The 20,035-nt window shown below is 39.5% G+C and overlaps 1 protein-coding gene across 2 annotated transcripts in view; it reads left to right on the top strand.

Moving 5' to 3' along the window:
* LOC131919552 (STAM-binding protein-like) overlaps positions 1-20,035 on the top strand; it is a 231,578-nt gene that overhangs the window by 178,968 nt on the left and 32,575 nt on the right. The gene's annotated exons all lie outside the window — the stretch shown is intronic.

The following is a 20,035-nucleotide window of genomic DNA, read 5'->3' as shown; positions in this document are numbered from 1 at the left end:
CTTGATAAAAGATACTGGAGGGAGAAAGAGTTTAGTTTTACTTCATAATTTGAAGTTAAAGTTCATCTTGATGGGCAAATTGCAGCAGCAGAAGGTTGAGGCAGTTTGTAGCATTGCATTCCAATCAAGAAACAAAGAATGATGAATGCTTATGGTCAGCTAGATTTTTATGTCTCATTTTGTCTAGGACCCCATCCTATGGAATAGTGCAACCTACAGTTAAGGCAGGTCCCCCACCTCAGTTAATCTAACAAAGACAATCTCTCACAGGCATTCCAGAGACTCACCCTAAGTGGATAATCCCTTAGAGATATAGATTTTTTTCTAAGGGATTCTTGTTAACATCAAATTGACAATCAATACTATCTTATAACAGTGTGTGCATGTCTGTGTGTGCTTGTATGTGCATATGTGTGCACATGTGTGTGCATACACACGTGCATATAAGCATTCATGTCTGTTTCTCTATAGGCTTTTGCACAAAAGCACTCACAAAAAGTAAGAAAATTAAAAATCCATATTGAAAAAATTAAAAACTAAATAAAATAAAACCTTTGCGCTGGTTTCTACTTTTACTGTGTTTGTAGAACAAAATAAATTTTAACTGATTAACTTAATGACTATTTTGTTGTAAGGACACTGCCTTTCACAGCATAGTGTCTTCTCTCCAAAAGATGAGCATGTGGTTGGAGAGATGGCTCAGCAGTTAGGGGTGTTTCCTGCACAAGCATTAGGACGTAAGGACAGACCCCAGCACCCTTGTAAAGTCTTGGCATGGTCCTGCACATGCCTCTAATCTGAGCATAGAAGGAGGCAGAGACAGGAGGATCTGTGGGGCTTGCTGGCTGCAGGGAAAATGGGAGTTCCAGGTCCAGCAAAAGAACCTGCTTGAAAGAAACAAGCCACAGGGTAATAGAGGAAGGTACTGCACATGTATACCTGGCCCCACACAGAGACAAGAAAATGCTCACTTGTGAATCCCAAAACCTATGACTGGGCTGACATCATAAGATGAACTTGACAGGATTAATGGGGTTAAATACCTTGGCATGTAGGATTGAGGATTGGATCCAAGTTTATCTAATCAAATCATTAGGGTCCTTCTGAGAGGGAAGTTAGAACAGTCAGTTGTGGTAGGAGATGGGATAACAAAAGCTTAGGTCACGGTCTGGAGAAAATGGAAGATTCTGGATTGCTGGTTTGAAGATAGAGGAAGGAACCAGGAAATAGGGAAATGCCATCCCTTCTAGGGGCTAAAAAGACAATAAAGCACATTGTCTTCTAGAGTCCATGGGACAGAGCAGACCTAATAGTGCCTGGATTTCTGCTATGTGAGGCTGACTTGAACCTCTAAGTTTATAACTGAAAGGCATCAAATCTGTATAATCTTCATCCAGTGTGCTTGTGTCAGTTTTCAACAGGAAAAGAAAATAGCATTAGCCTGATAAAATTTGTAGTTTTTGTTACTAAAGCCCTCCTTCATTTCATGTATTCAGTACCAGGCTTGCCTTTCTCCCTACTAAGACCCAAGGTACATAATAATTACTTAACATGATTCTAACATGAAAATATGTTACTATTCACACAGTCAGTTTCAATAGCAAATGGTGTATGATATGGTTTCCCTGTGTAGCCTAGTCTAGTGATCCTTCTCCTTTGATTTCTTTAATCCTGGAATAGGCTGTGCAACAAAATCAGGCTCATTGGCCATTGTAAGAGGGCCTCTATTTCTTCTCATGGGTGTGTGATTACTTGGCCAACATAATCTTGTAACTTTGATGGGCCATGCTCATGAGCTGGTAGAGTAAGCTACCTGTATTTGGGGCATAGTTCCTACCTCCTGAGTTTTAGGTTTAGTTGTTACTTCCTATGTTTAGGGAACAGTTCCTATTTCCTGTACTTAAGTCATGGTTCCTACTACCTGTGTGTAACTCATAGTTCCTGTTTCCTGTTTTCAGGTCAGGATGTAAGAAACCAAATGTATCTTCTGTCTCACCATAAAAAATGATAATTTTTTTCTATAATTAAACAATCTGTAAATTTATAGTTCATTCTATAATAAAATCTACCAGTAGTCTGCAAAACATGAGACCTTCAGGGCTAAACCCTAAGAAGACATAAAAGCACTGACCTAAGGTTGTTTTTATCTTCTTTGCATGAGCCTCTACGGTTTCATGTTGGGTTTGTCCATGTTCTTCTGTCCACTTTGCCTAGGCATAGTGTTTTTCCACCAGTTACTAAGGAATTGTCAAAAGCTCAAGAGGTCGGTTAGGTTGATATTTAAACTGACTATTCCGTTAGTGGAGGGCCCTTTATATTTATATTTCAATATCCATAGTTAATATTAATGCTTACTACAGATGGTGGGAAACAAATATAAATACATATGTTTTTTGTGTGTGTATCTCAAAACTTGAACACATAAGTTTATCTAGCTTCATCAGACATTGTGATATCTATTAGACTCCCAAACTGACTCATTATGAATTGTCAGGGCTAAATATACTCCCCAAAGTGTTCTTTTCCTCTACATGTTATTACCATATCTTACAAATTCCATGTTTGAAACTTTAAAGGCACTGGGCTCAGATGTTTTCATTCACTCTGACACATAGAAGTAAAACAGAAACAAAAATACCTAATCATATCATATTATGTACATTTTGATGTTCATTTTGATGTTGAAGATATACCATTTCTTCCAAATGTGCTTCTGGTTGTTTACTTCTGGATGAATTCTATGGAAAGTCTTTGATGTAATAAAATTTGACTAAATTTTAAAATAAATAAATAGAGATGGTCCTAGAGTCAGCATTTGATTGACACCCCATGTAAAGTACAAATCACAGTCAAATAAAGGATTCTGGTGACCACCATGACCCTGTGGTGAATAATCTCAGCAGCTCTAGAGCATGTTCAAACACAGATCTTTCAGAAATAAAAGCACCTGAGGATATTGCTAGAACAAGTCATATATAGAAATTTACCACATTTCTTTTATTAAGCCTCATAGTCTTTGATGAAAATGCTGTTTTAGGTCTAAACCTAATTGACAGGCTTGAAATATATGCATCTTTAGAATTACTTTGGTCTGGCTTATAAAACTGTCCATTTAGTAGAATTCTCTGTTAGTAGAATGCTTGATTAGTATATATAGAGACTTAAGATTTAAGATTTAACAGAGAAAGGGATGTGCTTGTAATTCCAGCCCCAGGGAGGTAGTGGAAGACAAATAAAAACTCTCTCTCTCTCTCTCTCTCTCTCTCTCTCTCTCTCTCTCTCTCTCTTTCTGTGTGTGTGTGTGTGTGTGTCACAGAAAGAGAGAGAGAGAGAGAGAGAGAGAGAGAGAGAGAGAGAGAGAGAGAGAGAGAGAGAGAAAGAGAGAAAGAGAGAGAAATAGACACAATAGACACAGAAACAAACATTGTGAGATGAAGGGACACACAAAGAGAAATCCTGAGAACAAATACCCTCTGTATGTGAACAGTAAAGTACCACACTTTCCCCTGAATATCTGGATACTCATGGAAACTCCAGTCTGTCTTCTTTGTGACACTTCACATCATGCATGTCCAATAACTCATTCTGATTTTTATGATATAAAGGTGTCTTCTAAAAGAATAATGCTAAAATGGCTGCTTTCTTACTGTTCTTGATATAGATGCTACTCCCCAAATTAGAAACAGTACTTTGGGTAGCTTTACGATGCCATTAGTAGTCCTTGCTTCTTAGGTTTTAAGCTCTTTCACAGGACTCTCCCAGAGATCAGATGTATCATCAATGGTGTGTTTTGCTAACAAGACTAATCCGTAAAAGTAGTTAACACCTTCTATGTGTTTTTAGGGTAAGGGAAGCTCACCATTTTTCCTTGAGTACATTAACCAGTCCTTGGGAGATTCCTAAGTGGAGAGGAATTTAGAACCCATTAACTGAATTCTGGAGTCTCAGAGTAGAGATTGAATGGAAGATGCAGCTACTTAACTAGTATAGAAAAGCTCAATGCTTTCCCTCAACATAAAGAGAACAGGAAGGGATTAAACAGTGAAAGGGCACAGAAAAAGCAAACACCACCAACAAAAATGAAACAACAATGAAATACAAGAATAACAAAGAATAAAAAGTTTCATACATCAAAAGAACCATGACGGTAAAACTTTAAATGTAAAGTGAAATCTACAACCCAATCTGAAAATCCGAGGGAATTTTTTTTCCTTATTAAGAATTTTTTTTTCTTCATTTTATGTACCAACCACAGATTCCCCCTCTCATCCCTCCTCCAGCTCCCCTCTAACCCATCCCTCATTCTCTCCTCCAAAAAGGTAAGGCCTTCCATGGAGAGTCAGCAGAGCCTGGTACATTCAGTAGAAGTAGGTCCAGGCCCCTCCCCCTTCATCAAGGCTGTGCAAGGTGTCCCACCATAGATAATGGGCTCCAAAAAGCCAGCCCATGCACCAGGGATGGATCCAGTTCCTACTGCCGGGGGTCCCTTTAACAGACCAAGCTACACAACTGTCTCGCTTATGCAGAGGGCCTAGTCCAGTCCCATGTAAGCTCTGCTCCTGTCAGTCTAAAGTTCATGAGTTCCTACTAGCTTGGTTCAGTTGTCTCTAGGTTTCTGAATCACGATCTTGATGTCCCTTGCCCACAGAATCTCTCCTCCCTCTCTCTCTTCAACTGTGCTCCTTTGAGCTCTGCCTAGTGCTTCGCTGTGGATCTCTGCATCTGCTTCCATCAGTTACTGGGTGAAGTCTCCATGAATACAGGGTATTCACCAATCTGATTACTGGGTTAAACCAGCTTAGGCGCCCTCTGCACTATTGATAGTAGTCTAAGCTGGGGTCATCCTTGTGGGAATTCTTGAAACAGCATTCTGTGGAGTGTCTGGTTTTACTTAAGCAATAAATAGACTGAGAATTCTTTTCTTCCTTCCAGAAAGATTTCCCCAAGATTTGACTTCATATGTGGCCAAGATAGAGAAAGGTGGCAGACGTTTATGGGCAAGGTGATCAGAGTGGAGGAAGGGGATTGACTTGGTGCCAACAACAGGACTAGAGGCTTGTGAGATCTTTATCTGTCTGTGGATAGGAGGCACGGACACACTCCTTTATTGACCCTGGTTTTCTGCCTGTGATAAGCCTTGGGTGTTAGGGCAAGAGCTTGTAATTATAAGACTTGGTTCTGATTTGATTAATTTATCTGCATTAAGCACTGAAGGCCTTGCCCAAAACAGTTACTTGCCACAGTTTCAATATTGTTTTAAGAGTCATTACGTTTAAGAATGCTGGTATTTCTTTTAATAATTCATAACTTTGCAGTGTGGACAGACTGAACATACATCAGGTCTTTATATCTTTGTCTTTATCCATGAATTCAGACAAGAGAGGATGAAAACTTTTCAGAAAAATAAATTGTGTCTAAATAAGTAAAGGCATTTTCCTACAAATCTTATTCTCTGAAGAACACAGTATAACAACCATACATCTAGCATTTATGCTGTATTAAATATGAGCATTTTCCATGTGATTTGAGGGAAACAGAAGGAGGATGTCAACAAATGCTATGCTGTTTTCTAGAGAGACTTCCACATTGGCAGACTTTGCTATTCACAATAATCATAGAACCAACTACTAATGTAGAGAATGTAGTTTATAGAGAATTCAGAGGGACAAAGTAGAAATAAGAGTGTGTGTATGTATGTATATAAATATATGAGTATATATATATATATATATATATATATATATATATATATATTTGTGTGCATCTGTGTATTATAGGAATTAATAAATTGAGTTATAAGCTCTTTGGTGGTTATGGGAAATATAGAAATAATTCGGTCTAGAATAATTTATGTAAGACTCTTTGCCTTAACTCAAGACCCTCTTTTTTTGGCTTTTTTCCAAACAGGGTTTCTCTGTGTAGCTTTGGAGCCTGTAGATGAATGAAACTAGGTCCTTATCTATCACTTTGTTCAAAACCTAGTTTAAGAAAAAAACCAGAAATTTGAAGGAACACGGGAGAAGTATATGGAGAGGAAGGGATAATCTGAATGACTGCAATAATGATTGGCAATTGCAATGACATCAAATTCATGGCAAAGGAAACTCAACCATTGCAGAAACAGACATCAGGATGGTACAAGGTCTTTGCCAGCGCTTCGTCAGGCAGAGAGAAGAACCCAAAACATTAAATGCCAGAAGAGTAAATAATTCAATAAATAAGCAGGAAATGAACAGACACTTTAGATGAAGTGAAATGGCCAATAAAAATGTGAAATTGTTTTCATCTTTAGCCATCAGAGAGACACAAATCAAACCCACACTGAAATTCTCTCTCTCCATTCTGCATTGCTAGCAAGGAAAAAAAAAACTACAAATGTCCAAGGTACAGGGAATAAAGCCTCTTGTACACAATTTTGGAAAAGCAAATTAGTCCAGCATGAGAGAAATCAGTAGAGTGGTTTCTCTAAAATCAAAAATATAGAGCTATCATATGGCCCAGCCACAACTCCTGGGTATACACCCAGCAATGGAGGTTGGTTTCCATGGGAGACACCGGCACGTCCATATTTATCACAGCATCCCTCACAACTGCAGTCTATGGAGTCAGTATTGGTGTCCATCAATAGATGAATGGCTAAAGAAAACATAGTATATATGCATAGTGCAGCTTCATTAGTCACAAAGAAGACTGAAGTTATGTTGTCTGTAGGAAAGTAGATATAACTGGAGATCATCATAGGACGTGAATCTAATCATACAAGAACTGAAGGCTATGGAAAATTTAGGAAGAGTTTTAAAAAATCACATTAAAATAAAATACAGATTTGTGTGGATGTATAAGGGGGTTGGGGTACAGGGATTTATATAACCAACTGTGTTGTGTGCATATTCAAAAGTAATTTCCCCTAATTATACAGAACACTAGGGCCTGTGTAGAGCACAGACTGATTAGGGTGATCTTATAGCAGATATTTATATACTGTTTAAACAGGTCCATAAACATGACTATTCTCAACACTGGACCCTTTCACAGAGAAAATGACCAAATTGTCAGACATTTTTTTCTCTGATCCTGGTTTATTGCAAAAAAAAAAAAAAAGACAGGCATGTTCAGAAAGCCAGCAAATTCTACAATGTTGGAAGACAGGAAGCGATGTGTGATTGTCTCTGAAATAAAGGGTCTCAAGTATTTTCCAGTTAGAGAGAAACTGACATCCAGAAAGATGGAATGAATTTCTGGATTTATACTCAGGTTTAAATTAAAAACCTTCCACTTGGACTGCTTATTTCATAATGATATTCTCCATTTAAATTTAATTCAGAGAAATATCGATCCTTTCAATCTGTATCAACAGCTGGAGTTATGAGAAAAGCAGGTTTCAGAGCTGACGTCTGTGTCCTTCCCCTTTGTCCCTAAACTCATATCTGTGTCTGCTCTGGTTTGTCATCTCTGGAGCTGGAGGGAGGATTTGGGTTCGATGTTTCAGTGCACAAATAGAGTGAAATGTAAATACATTTCTATTTCGGTTATTTAATTATTATTATACTTCTGAATTCTTGATTTTTCCCCCCAAAAGTAGAGTGGGGTTTAACCCTGAGCATGAAGTCTGCTGTCTGCAGTCCTAGCATATGATGGCTGCGTCCATTGACTAAATTGTTTCTTCTAACATCTGCAGACATTCTCTGTAGCTGTGATCTTTAATTTGGTCTCTGCCCTGGTTAGCACCATTCACACACAATGTTGACTTCACACTTGTTTGTTTTCCCTTTTTTTGAAACAGTATATTTTTATGGAAAACATGTAATTATTAAGAAAGGGTAAGGACTAAGATTAGAATGGCCAATTGAAAAGATAAATACTTAAAAATGTCTGGATTTTCTTCTATTTAGATAGATAACCCCTGGCACACACAGTACAGACTGCAACTTTCTTCAAATCTGTCAAAACAAGTGAAGTAGATCTGCTCCTTCATCAAAGACCATACACAGTGGGTGTGCGTGCATTCTTAATCCTTTGACTTTGGGCAGTGCTCAGGCAGGGAGATAGCAAACACTAACTATCATTTAAACTGCTTTTACAATTTCAAGGAGTTGCTTGATAGACATTATGAAAATGTCATTTATACTGGATGAATTTTCTGCTCACTGTTTCGAGTGTGTGTATAACACAATTTATCAGTATGTTTTTGGTCTCCATAGACAGATTACAAGCTTTCACTGAGTTTGGGCTTTGGAAGAATTTCAGACATGAGACAAAGTGTGATCCGGTTAAAGTATTCGATACAAGCTCTCCAGTGTGGACAGCATAGCTATGGAAAAGCAATATTGGCTCTATTTTGCTCTCAGTAGTTTCTGTCCAGATAAGAGTCATCTGTCAAAAAGAGGAAAACAAAAAGCTTTAACAGGAGTATTGCTAAGTTGAGGAAGCCAGGGGCAGAAAGAAGGGCTCATGGTTGCTTACTGTGATGCAGAATCAGGGATATGGACAGAAAAAGGAGCTTCTATTCTCTCAGCTTGACTTTTTATATGGAGAGGTGTCCTTGGGTTTTCCTGTTTAAAGGGAAAAATGTCACAAATTTGTTGTCTCTCATATAGACAAAGGGTGTGTGTGTGTGTGTGTGTGTGTGTGTGTGTGTGTGTGTGTGTGTATTTCTTGTAATACTAGCTAAACCAGAAGGAAATACAAGTTTTAGCAAAGAGAATAAGCATGAACTCCATGTGTTCACCTGCAGTTATTAGTGGTTACTTCAGATACAGGACAGTGATGCACAGGGAAAAATGCAACTGAGACAGGACCATAGACTCAGCCCCCAATATGGGTGCTCAGCGGTGTTGCAGGTTGGAGGTGAGACTGGTGTTTTCTTGTTGGTGGGTGTATGAGATAGACTAGTGGATCTAAGGCGGCCAGGCATCTCCTGCTGTGAGTCAGATCCACCCAGGGATGGGATTGGATGCTGAGAATAGAAGGTTACTGTCAATTCCCTCTCACCTGGAGTGCTGGGCTTGATCTGATCAGATAAGACTTCTCAGTAACTGGAGAGTTTGGTGCTGTGTGAGAAGAGGTCCATGATTGTGATGTAGGAAGCTTTGCATGAAATATGGCAGAATCAACATGAACGTTCAATCTACTGGAGTCTGGAGTCTCTGAATTCTCATCTATCAACAGATTAACAATGAAACCATTCAGTTGTTCATTCACTGGGACCTCTTGTCTGTCACAGTGCTTTATTCTCTGGCTGGGCAGTAGTACATCTAGCAAACGACCCCTTTGTCCTCAAAGAACTTGCATCCTGCATTCTAGAGTGAAAAATCTATAATGAGCAATTCAAATAAGATTTTCAGAAAATGATAACTTTACAAATATAAGATGATAATGGCCAAAGGAGAGCACATATAGAAGTTGGGAAAGCAAGGGAACATGGGAGACTGGCTGGATATAAATGAGAAAGCATCCATGAATTTGACATAGGGCATGTGACTCTGAGATAAAAGTTGGGTGATAGGAAGTCAGTTACAGGAAGTAAATACACCAGTTGTATTTATTTCTCTGTAACATTGCAATAGTGATGACTACTTGTGAATTAGTGCTATGGGGTAAAAACAACGGTGTGGTAGTATTGTAATGCTCTGTGAATATTAGAACCTTATTATTTTGATGATGGTAACATGGCATTGTAAAAGAGTTTGGTGATGGTAGTTCTAGTAGTAGTTAGCCACTTCAAATTTTACCTCTTAAAAAGTGACATGTGCCGGGCGGTGGTGGCGCACGCCTTTAATCCCAGCACTCGGGAGGCAGAGCCGGGCGGATCTCTGTGAGTTCGAGGCCAGCCTGAGCTACCAAGTGAGTTCCAGGAGAGGCGCAAAGCTACACAGAGAAACCCTGTCTCGAAAAACTAAAAAAAAAAAAAAAAAAGTGACATGTATTACTTGGAGAAATAATTTTGAGCAGGGATCTCTTTAGGACCATTTCAGAACTGTGATCCTCTTTAGAGATTCTTCTGGCCTGTGGAGCCTCAAACATACACACACACACACACACACACACACACACACACACACACACACACACACACTGTCTAATAGAACACCCTGCACTGAACTGACTTGCAGCAGGCTTTATATGGGAGCCTTGCACTGCCTGACTCCGTTAGACTGGGTGTATATCATAGAATTGCTCTTCTCAATCGCCTGGATTGATTGTTTGTTTATTTATTTATTTATTTATTTATTTATTTATTTATTTATTTATTGTGCCCTAACCATTTACTGACCTCTTAGTAGAAGGACCAGTCAGTATAATTCCTCTTATAAGTAGTTCAGTCTGCTTCTTCTTTCTGCCACATCTTTTGTGTTGGACACAAAAATATAGGAGTAATAAGAGTGTTATATGGGCTGGAGAGATGGCTCAGAGGTTAAGAGCACTGAGTACTCTTCCAGAGGTCCTGAGTTCAATCCCCAGCAACCACATGGTGGCTCACAACCATCTCTAATGAGATCTGGTGCCCTCTGCTGGTTTGAAGACATACATGCAGACAGAACACTGTGTACACAATAATAATACAATAAATAAATCTTTAAAAAAAAAGAGTGTTACATGTTTGAGATGAACACATAATTCAGTAAAATGGAAAGATCTAGGGAAATTATAGTTGTTATAAGTGGAACTGTAAGGACACATAAGGCATGGTGGGGCTAACCTGAATGTGTTTGCCTTGTATGTAGTAATAAATAAGGAGACTATGATTATATGAAAATAGATACATAGATGATAGATAATTTAAAAATAAAGTTCCCATTGCTTCTGCTTTCCCTCTCAGGAACAACTCTTCAGGCAGTGTTTCATGAGACTTTTATCTAGTCTTTTTGTGTTATCCTTTGAATAGAAACAGTATTTATTTATTGAATGATTTACCCTTATTTTCTGGCTTCATATGTCTGGACTCCTGGGGGAGGGGGGTAGAAATCTGTTACTGTCCCAAAGTGTAATGTGTACTGTGGGACACATTGTTTTCTCTAACATACTGTTTTAGAAATGAAAAGTACATCTTCAAGTCATATAGCCCCGAGTACTTATAATAAGGCTTGATTTGATTATTTTGAATCAGGAAACAGATAATAAGATGAAAGAACCAAAGGTCACAAAGAAGTTAATACTGTTAGGCGTTAGGGTTTGGATCCACTCAACCATCCTCATTTGCACACATATTTAATTATAAGGTCATAGATTTATTTCCATTTTTTAATCATTCTTCTCTCATATATTACATCCCAACTGCAGTTTCCCTTCCCTCTTCTCCTAGACCCCTCCCCTCTCACCCAGATCCACATTCCTCCTCTGCTTCCCTTCAGAAAAGGGCAGGCCTCCCAGGGTTATCAACCAAACATGACATATGTAGCAATGAGACTAGGCACATCCCCTCATATTAAGGCTCATACAAGGCAACCCAGTAGGAGAGAAAGAGTCCCAAAAGCAGGCAAAACAGTGACAGACAGCCCTCGCTCCCACTGTTAGGTGTCCCACAAGAACATCCAAACGCATGACTATAACATGTATACACGGGACATAGGTCAGACTCATACAGGCTCCCGGATTGTTGGTTCAATCTCTGTGTGCCTCTGTGAGCCCTGGTTAATTGATTCTGTTGGCCATTTTCTTGTGGTGTCCTTAACCCCTCTGGCTCCTACAATCCTTCCCCTCTTCTGCAGGATTCCCCGAGCTCCGTCTAATGCTTGATTGTGGGTCTCCATATCTGCTCACATCAGTTGCTGAATGAAGCCTCTCTGGTAATAATTATGCTATCCTCTACAAGTATATCAGAGTATCATAAGGAATCATTTCATTGACTCCCCCATCCCCAGGAACTGTTTGACTCTATTCTAGTTTTTGGCTATCCAGACCCTGGTTCCTGGCCCTCCAGACAGTGTCAAACATGGGCTCCCTTTTGTGGTGTGGGTCTCAGGCTGGAATAGTCATTGGTTTCACACTCCCACATGTTCTGTGCCACCTTTACTCCAGCACATCTTGCAGGTAGGACAAATTGTAGGTGGAAAGATTTTGTGGCTGTGTTGGTATGGTGGTATTTTATTTGTACTGAAATGTGATTTTAATTGTATGTTAATAAATAAAGTTGCCCGGGGGTCAGAGCTATTAGAGCCATAGCAAAAGCTGGGCGGTGGTGGTGCACTCCTTTAATCCCAGCACTTGGTAGGCAGAGCTAGGTAGATCTCTGTGTGTTTAAGGATACAGCCAGCAGACAGTGACGAGGCAGTCATGTGGTTGGTTTTACAACCAATGAGAAGGCAGAACAGAAAGTCTATATAAAGACAAACAGACAGGAAGTAGGTCTCTTTCGGAGAGGTCTCTTGGCTGAAGAGGCTAGCTGCAGCAGGCGGGTAAGGCTCTTATTAGCTCTGATCTCTTGGCTTTCTTCTTTGCATTGGTTCTGTGTTTCTTATTTTAATAAGATGGTTGGTTACATCTACATGTTTTTGTCCCAGTCCCTCCACTGGAAGCCTTGCCTAGTTACAGAAGATGGCCAGTTCAGACTCTATCCCTCATTACCAGGAGTTTTCACTCCTGTAGATTCCTGGGAGTTCCCATTGCACTAGGTTTCTGCCACATTCCCGATATGCCTGCCCCTCACTTCCATGCATCTCTCACAGTCCTCTCTCCCTCTACTCCCCCACCTGTTCCCTCCTGTTCCCATCCCACCCTCCCCCAGTCCACCCACAAAATCTATTTCATTCCCCATTCCCAGGGAGATCCATTCACCCCCTATTGTTTCCTCCTTGTTACCTAGCCTCTCTGGAGCTGTGGATTGTAGCATGGTTATTTTTTACTTTACAGCTAATATCCACTTACACATGACTACATACCATGCTTATCTTTCAGGGTCTGAGTTACCGCACTCTAGATGACTTTTTCTAGTTCAATCCATTTGCTTGCAAATTTCATGATGTTATTTCTTTTAACAGCAAAGTAATTGAAAAATGGATAATGAAAATGAGGTACAATTACACAATGGTCATGGATATTATTTATAACTGAGGTATTCCTGTCCTAGGATCATCTCATCTCAGACTTCTATCTAGCCTTCTCTTTCAGCAGGTCCCTCCTCAGTTAACAGTATTTTCTTTTATGATGCAATCTGAACTGTTTCTAATTGAATCCCTCTTTCTTCTCAGACATTTATCACTGTGAGCCATGTCTTCACGGACTCTTCAGGGCAGTGTCTCACAAACAGGAAGGGCTATAGTTGCCTCCCACTCATCTGTCTCTGCATGTGGTGCTCACCCTTTACCTGTTGTGATCTAAAGATCTGGAAGGAAAAAAAACTACATGGATGTGATTCCCCTTCTTCATGGCAATGTCTCATTTTCCTCTGCAGCTGCTGTCCTCAGCCCTGCCTCCTGTCATGGACTGAATATGAGGAAACACAGCAGGAAGAGGCGTTTTCATGGTACTGGAGTGAATTCCACAATTTAGGCCATTAGCCACAAAAAAGTAAGCCCTGTTTCCCATCGTTTCAGTTATGTTTCCAAGTGTCTTATTTTACCACTCTGGCTTTCTTGTAAGAAAAACAAACCATTCATATCTGTCTTGCTAGAAGTCAGACTGTTTTCCTGAAAGACAATTAACACATTATGTCTTGCTCATGAAATACAGATTTTTTTTTCAGGTATGAGGGGTTCAACACCAGGACATGAAGCAGTGATCTTTCCGGAAGAAGGATCTATAATGAAGGATGTGTTCTTAGATTTTGAGAAAGATTGCCAGTCCTAGTAAAAATGGAAAGGCATATGAAAAGAAGCCCTTTTAATTCTGTTCTGCCTCCCAGTGTGGAATTCTGTCCTCTCAAACTCTAATACCTAGAGATGTGTCTGAGATATCAAGACCCTAAGGAGAGAAACTGCAAACTGTTTTATTTCTAGATGTGGCTGATCTATGGGAAGATACAATGCATTACATTGATGCCTAACATTCTTAAGTGATGGTAAGAGTTTTAAGAATTTCTATTCAATGATACAGCATCTTCTTCTACTTTTAAGATCTATTTTAGTTGAAAATTTCATTATTTTCAGTGAAATCCCCTTGCTGATAATTGTGTAACCCAGTGCCCCTCTTTGTTCCTTGGAAAGAGATAAGACACCGGCTGGTGGACTGATAGCAATAAAGAGCTGAATTAGAGGAAGTGGAGATTGTAAGTGCAAAGGGGAAAAGAGTGCAGGTGGCTAAGGACAGAGAGTCATTCTAACTTGGCACAGCCATATCTGAATGGAATGGCAGAAGTCATAAAGCCAGCACAGCTGCTTGACAAAGATCCAGCAGAGCTGAGCCACATGATGGCTGCCATGCCACCTTTGGTTCTCATGTCTACCTGTTACATACTTGGGGCACTTTTAATATTTGTACAATTTGAGGATATTGGATGGATTGAAAATTTCTTATGAATCATTTATGCCTTTTCCCAGAAATGCTGCTTCTAAGCTTACCCAGGAAAGTCCTGAACATATTATCCCCCCCTCACTTTGAGGGAGATATCCTTATCTTTTAACCTCCAAGCCATCTCTCCAGCCCACGAGATATCCTTATCTACTTGAAGGTCTTCCTTATGCCTTGGAGATTGTGACACATAAAGAAGAAGCCAGAAGTCTCTTCATGAGGCTATGAGACATTCTTGAAACATTTGTCCCTATACTTACACTGGAACAAGATATTCAAAACAAAGTAAATTCAAAAAGGTCAACAAGATCCGGTCAGATAGAGGAGATGGCCACAGTTCAGATTATAAGCCTCTTCCCACTGTACATTCAGACAATTACGTGGCATACAACTCTTCCCTACATAGAAACATATTGATAAGTAAAGTATGGAGTGGAAAGATGATAAAAGTACGAGATGTCAGGACCTCCCTCTCTTAGAAGTTAGCTCATGTAGAGCCACTATAATGTCATATGACCAAGGAACAACAGAATGCCAAGATTAGACATATAGACAAATTCTATAAGGATATGAATATGAACATTGATTGTATTATGCCAGAATTTGAATAATAACTGCAGCAGCTTTAGCCTGAGGATTTTTCCTGGTCATTCTGACCACTAAGAGTTAATAATACACTGCTTGGGACATGGCAAAATGCCCAGGGAGGTTGAAGATTTTGTTTTGGTCTAGTGTCCTTGAAGCAGTCAAAACAACCAGCCTGTGCACAGGCTGTCATATGCCTCTAGATTCTCAAAAATTGGGTTATGGGGTTAATGAGTAAAAATGATAACTCTGTTTATTAATGATGTCAAAACTTGAGGGAAAATGATTGGAAATGATAACTCTGTTCTGTCATAGTTTATTAATGATGACTAAAAGATGAGCAAAAGGAAGTGAAACACATGTCCAAAACCAAAAATGATATGATCTATGTTTTGGAACATCATGAATGTATCCCTGCTAACTAAATTCTGTATAAATACAGAAACACTCTGGCTTCTAGTCAGTCAGGCTACAAGATTCTCCTGATCACCATGGCCTGGCTCACTTCTTTCACCACCGACTCTTTACATCCTCTGCAGGACCCATCCACTGCCGGGGATGGCTCCCAGCACTAACTCACATAAATCCCATTTTTTAAAGCAAAAGGAAAGTAGCACCATATAAAGTCCAAGGGGTGCTCTTGACTCTAACAATAAACATCTCCCCAGATCTCAGAGAACCTTCTGGAAGAGGAGTCAATGCTACAGTGAAGGTCAAGCGAGAAAGCTAAGCAAACTCCTTGCAAAGGCCAAGGAACTTAAAGCTGATGCTTTTGTAGTAAATCTTCCACCAAAGCAGACTTTTTGAGAGCTGTGTGGAGTCCTTGTTAAATGCCAGTATCCTTTCTGTTCCCGTTTGTCTGTGTCTTATATTACATGCACAGGTTTCTGTTGGGAAAAGGCTCACTGGCCTCTGTTGGCTTCAAATATAAGATCTCATGATTGTTCTTGAATTGCATCAGCCAAGCAGTCATTCTTGCCCAGTAGCTGGCATGACAAGAATATGTATAGGACATCCCAGTGTGCTGTACAGTGTGGTCTGCACATCTCTATCCCTCAGCAAGGCACATGGAACCTAATTTTCACTTTTGTCATATTTACAGGTCATTAAGACATACAAGTGAATGAAACTGTGAATGGTGTTATCCTAACAGGAAAACTTGAGGGAGCCTTTTTCTATTCTACTGTCTATACAGAGATGATGCTACGCACGAGGAAAGGCAAGCCCCAGCCTCCAGAATAATGAGCAATGAATTTCTCTTCTTTATAAATTGCTTAGTATAAGGCATTTTCTTACAGCAGCCCAAAGTAGCTAAGACACTGTACTTCATACAATCAAATCAAATCAAATAGCCTTTCCTGAGAGTCTCAATGAATGCGAACTGGCTCTTTTAAACGTCTTTCAGGAATCATGATGCTACAGCACACAGATATTTTTTTCCAAATCCACACAGACATAAAGCAAAGGACATTCTTCCCCTTAAGCTAACATCCCTTTGTAGCTAATCTGGCATATTGAGATGCAGTAGTCATTTCTCTAACACAATATAAAATAACCATCCATCATTCTTCCTCCAGAACACTGTCATCAATAATATTTGGTTGGCCTTTCCAAGAAGAGTATAGAAACATTCTCAGAAATGAGTTATTATTTGTTTCTACACCATTTGTCAAGACCTCCTGGGATCTGAACACACACGTTAACGACGCTTCAATTGGGTTATGAGCTGAAGCATCAGAGAGAGTCCCAGCAAATGTAAACTGAACATTTACTCAGAGGTTATCAGGAAGCTCCCAGAGTCTGGGAGGGACAAAGAACCAATCAGGGCTTAGTGCAGCAGCAGAGCAATGCTCAGATTCTGGAACAGCCCCAGTCTGGAGTAGCTTTCATCCCTATTGACACCATGCATCGGCTCTTGCACTCAGTTCCCTGGTGACATCAGGTCAGGCTGGCTGGCTTTATCGTGACCACCACTCTTGCTTCTGCAGATTAGTGTGGCTGCTGGAGCCATCAGACATTGCAGAAAGAATCTGGATAGGGCTCAAGTCTTTTCATCAATGGCACATTACTCAGAATCCTAGATGGATACAGGTGAAAAGGGGGCCTGGTTCATGTCAATAGCCATTATGGTGAAAAATGTTGAGATAGTAAATACAATGTGTTTTGCTTTTGAGTGGAGGACTTTGTTCTATGAGATTTTCTACACCCCATTAAGGAAGAAGTGTACTCAGAGAATATTTAACTTACCTAAAAAGAACAATCTTGATGGTAACTCATGGATGACATCCAAACTCATGTCATTTCTACAGTTGCCTTCTAGGACCAATGACACTCATTTGTGATAGTTGACTGTGGTGATTCCTTATTTCTAGATGCAGCAAATGGGCATAGAGTGTGTTTGCTGATTTCATAGACTTTACTCTGATACTAAAAGAGCTAAGTGTATAGAAGACATAGATGTCACTCACTGCTCAGCCTGCTTCCAGCAGATCTCCACTCCAAAATTCAGATGCAAGTTATCAGCAATGGGTTTGACAGAGTGAATAGGCTGTTGTTTTAGGGTATCTCTTCAATCCTGGGACCTACTTAGTAATGATAGACATGAAGACCTCTGAAAGAAGACATGGAACCTATGTGCCTAGTGAGTATCAGTGGCTGGTAGACAAGATGATGTAATAGACAGAAGGACTATGAGTGAGAGTGTGTTGGAGGCAGAGAAACCAGAGACATCCAAGCCAGCAAGTAAGTTATTAGAATTTCTAAGTATTTTCTGCTTCTCTCCTGGCATTCTTATGTTCTTTCTTTTACATTGACCATGTATTCTATTCTGAGTGAACCAAAAGAGGAGATGCAATGCATGGGTGAGGGGTGTTGGAGAAAGCTGGAGGTAGGGAGGAGGTGGATGTGATCAAGGTACATTGAATTAATGTAAGAAATTTAAAAACAATAAATTAAACATCATTAAAAATAATTACAGGGCATAGTAAAAAAAATGATAATGCTAGGTGTTGAGCCCATCAAGAGGGAAGAAAGTGTGTTAGTTGTGCTAAATTAGAAAGCTTTTTCTTGCTAGGCAGATGGACGTATGTCTGTAACTGTATCAGTAGAATTGGCAGCAGGAATCTTACAGGGTTGAGGCCAGCCTGGATCACAGAGGCCCTATCTCTTCAACAAAAACAAAACAAAAGCAAGCAAACAAGAAAGAGCCAACTTTTCTTACTTCTCTCTCTTTTTAGCATTTAGTTACCACTTACAAGTATTTAAAGTAAGCAAAAATACCAGTTTTTATTTGTCATCAACTTTTGCATTGTGTAGTATTAGTTTTAAATGCTTTAAATTAAATCTTTCCTATTTTAATAATTAAGACACTTAGCTGTTACTTTTAAATTAGAAAATCCAAGATGTATATGAAATCACTGAAATTATACAACATGCATTAGGAGCTTATATACATTGCTTTTCATTACATATAGTGTCTATATACCTTTTATATGTATATAAATATAAATATACATGTAGATATGTATTCATATGTGTTTTTTTATACAACAGTAGAATTGCACCATTTTAACCTAATGATTTCTTTTACTTTTTGGTTGCTGGAGGAGATACGAGCCCTAGTTATCTACTCTTTCCTTCTTCCTTCTCTGTATCTATTTCTACAATATCCGTTGGCTACTACAGTAATATCAAGTGAAGAACAATAAATACAATGGGGTTAGTTGGTTCTTGTTTTCTGAGTTAGAATAGTTTTACCATCCAAAACAGACTGAGAACATGTAATTCCCAACTTGACCTTTGGGGTCACTGGCCTCATAGACCTGCCTAATCTGATGCTCAGATAATCATAGATGATACATGCAGACTCCAGTAGCAGGAAGTAGCGACAGGGTGTGCATAACCCTTTACCACCGTCATCAGGTGGAAAGCTGCAAATTCAGAGAAACATTTTAAGAGTTTCGAGCTGGCAAAAGTAGGACATCAACCACACAGGCATATGATTTGTGTTTGGGATCTCATCATTTCCCTTTGAAGAGCATCAGGCAAACCAACTTCTTTTTTAATGACTCAATGAGAAGAATGTGTGTGTGTGTGTGTGTGTGTGTGTGTGTGTGTGTGTGTGTGTGTGTGACACCCCATGTGATACATGCTGTGGTCTGCACAGAAGGTCATGTGTAAACTTAACTGTTCACTTTGGTGGTATTGAGAAGTTGAGTCTTTGTGGGTGATTAGGATGTGCAAGTAGGTGAAGCTAACTATGAATGTTATCCTGACACAAACAGGTTCATGTGACTGAACAAATGTTCACTTACTTCTCCCTAATGCTCCATCTCCTGCTTCCTGATACAAGGCCACATTATCATTACTTCTTAGCCTGGGAAATTAGGTCCACAAGAAGAATCAGAGTCAAGTAGTACATTCTTGAGAGTTCTCAGAAATCCGACTCGTTTCTCACTGGAACTCAAGTTTTGGCCAAAGATTGTAGGGAAAACAAACAAACAAACAAAAAACAGAAACAAATTTTCAAACCTTCGACTATGTCTTTGGTGTCTCTTACTAAGAAACCTTTAGAGGTCTCACCTAACCATACTTCTCAATGTCCTCACATGCTGCAAATTCAAAGAAGTCGGGGCTTCTTAGTCTAGTTTCTATTCTCCTCAAGGTCTACACAATGGTCAAAGGCATGCATATTCCACATGAGGATTTGAGGATGGTGTCAGTAGCAAAAGTGGTTTGAGAACATGTGGTGTGTGTCTGCTTCTTGGTGTGTGTGTGTGTGTGTGTGTGTGTGTGTGTGTGTGTGTACTTCTTGGTGTGTGTGTGTGTGTGTGTGTGTGTGCAAATCAATGTGTACATTTTAAAATCCCAGGAGTTCTACAATTTGAAGATGTCTCTTGCTGGGTTTATAACCTGAAAATACCCAAGAAGACTTTCATTTGATCCCTCATAGTGTGTTGTAATCAGCATTAGCTTTTCTTCTTCTAATTTTAAATCTGAAATGCTA

Source organism: Peromyscus eremicus, chromosome 1 (genome assembly GCF_949786415.1).
Source record: "Peromyscus eremicus chromosome 1, PerEre_H2_v1, whole genome shotgun sequence".
In the NCBI taxonomy this organism is placed as follows: domain Eukaryota; kingdom Metazoa; phylum Chordata; class Mammalia; order Rodentia; family Cricetidae; genus Peromyscus; species Peromyscus eremicus.
The sequence above is the reverse complement of the archived record's forward strand: the minus strand, read 5'-3'. Positions and strand labels throughout refer to the sequence as shown.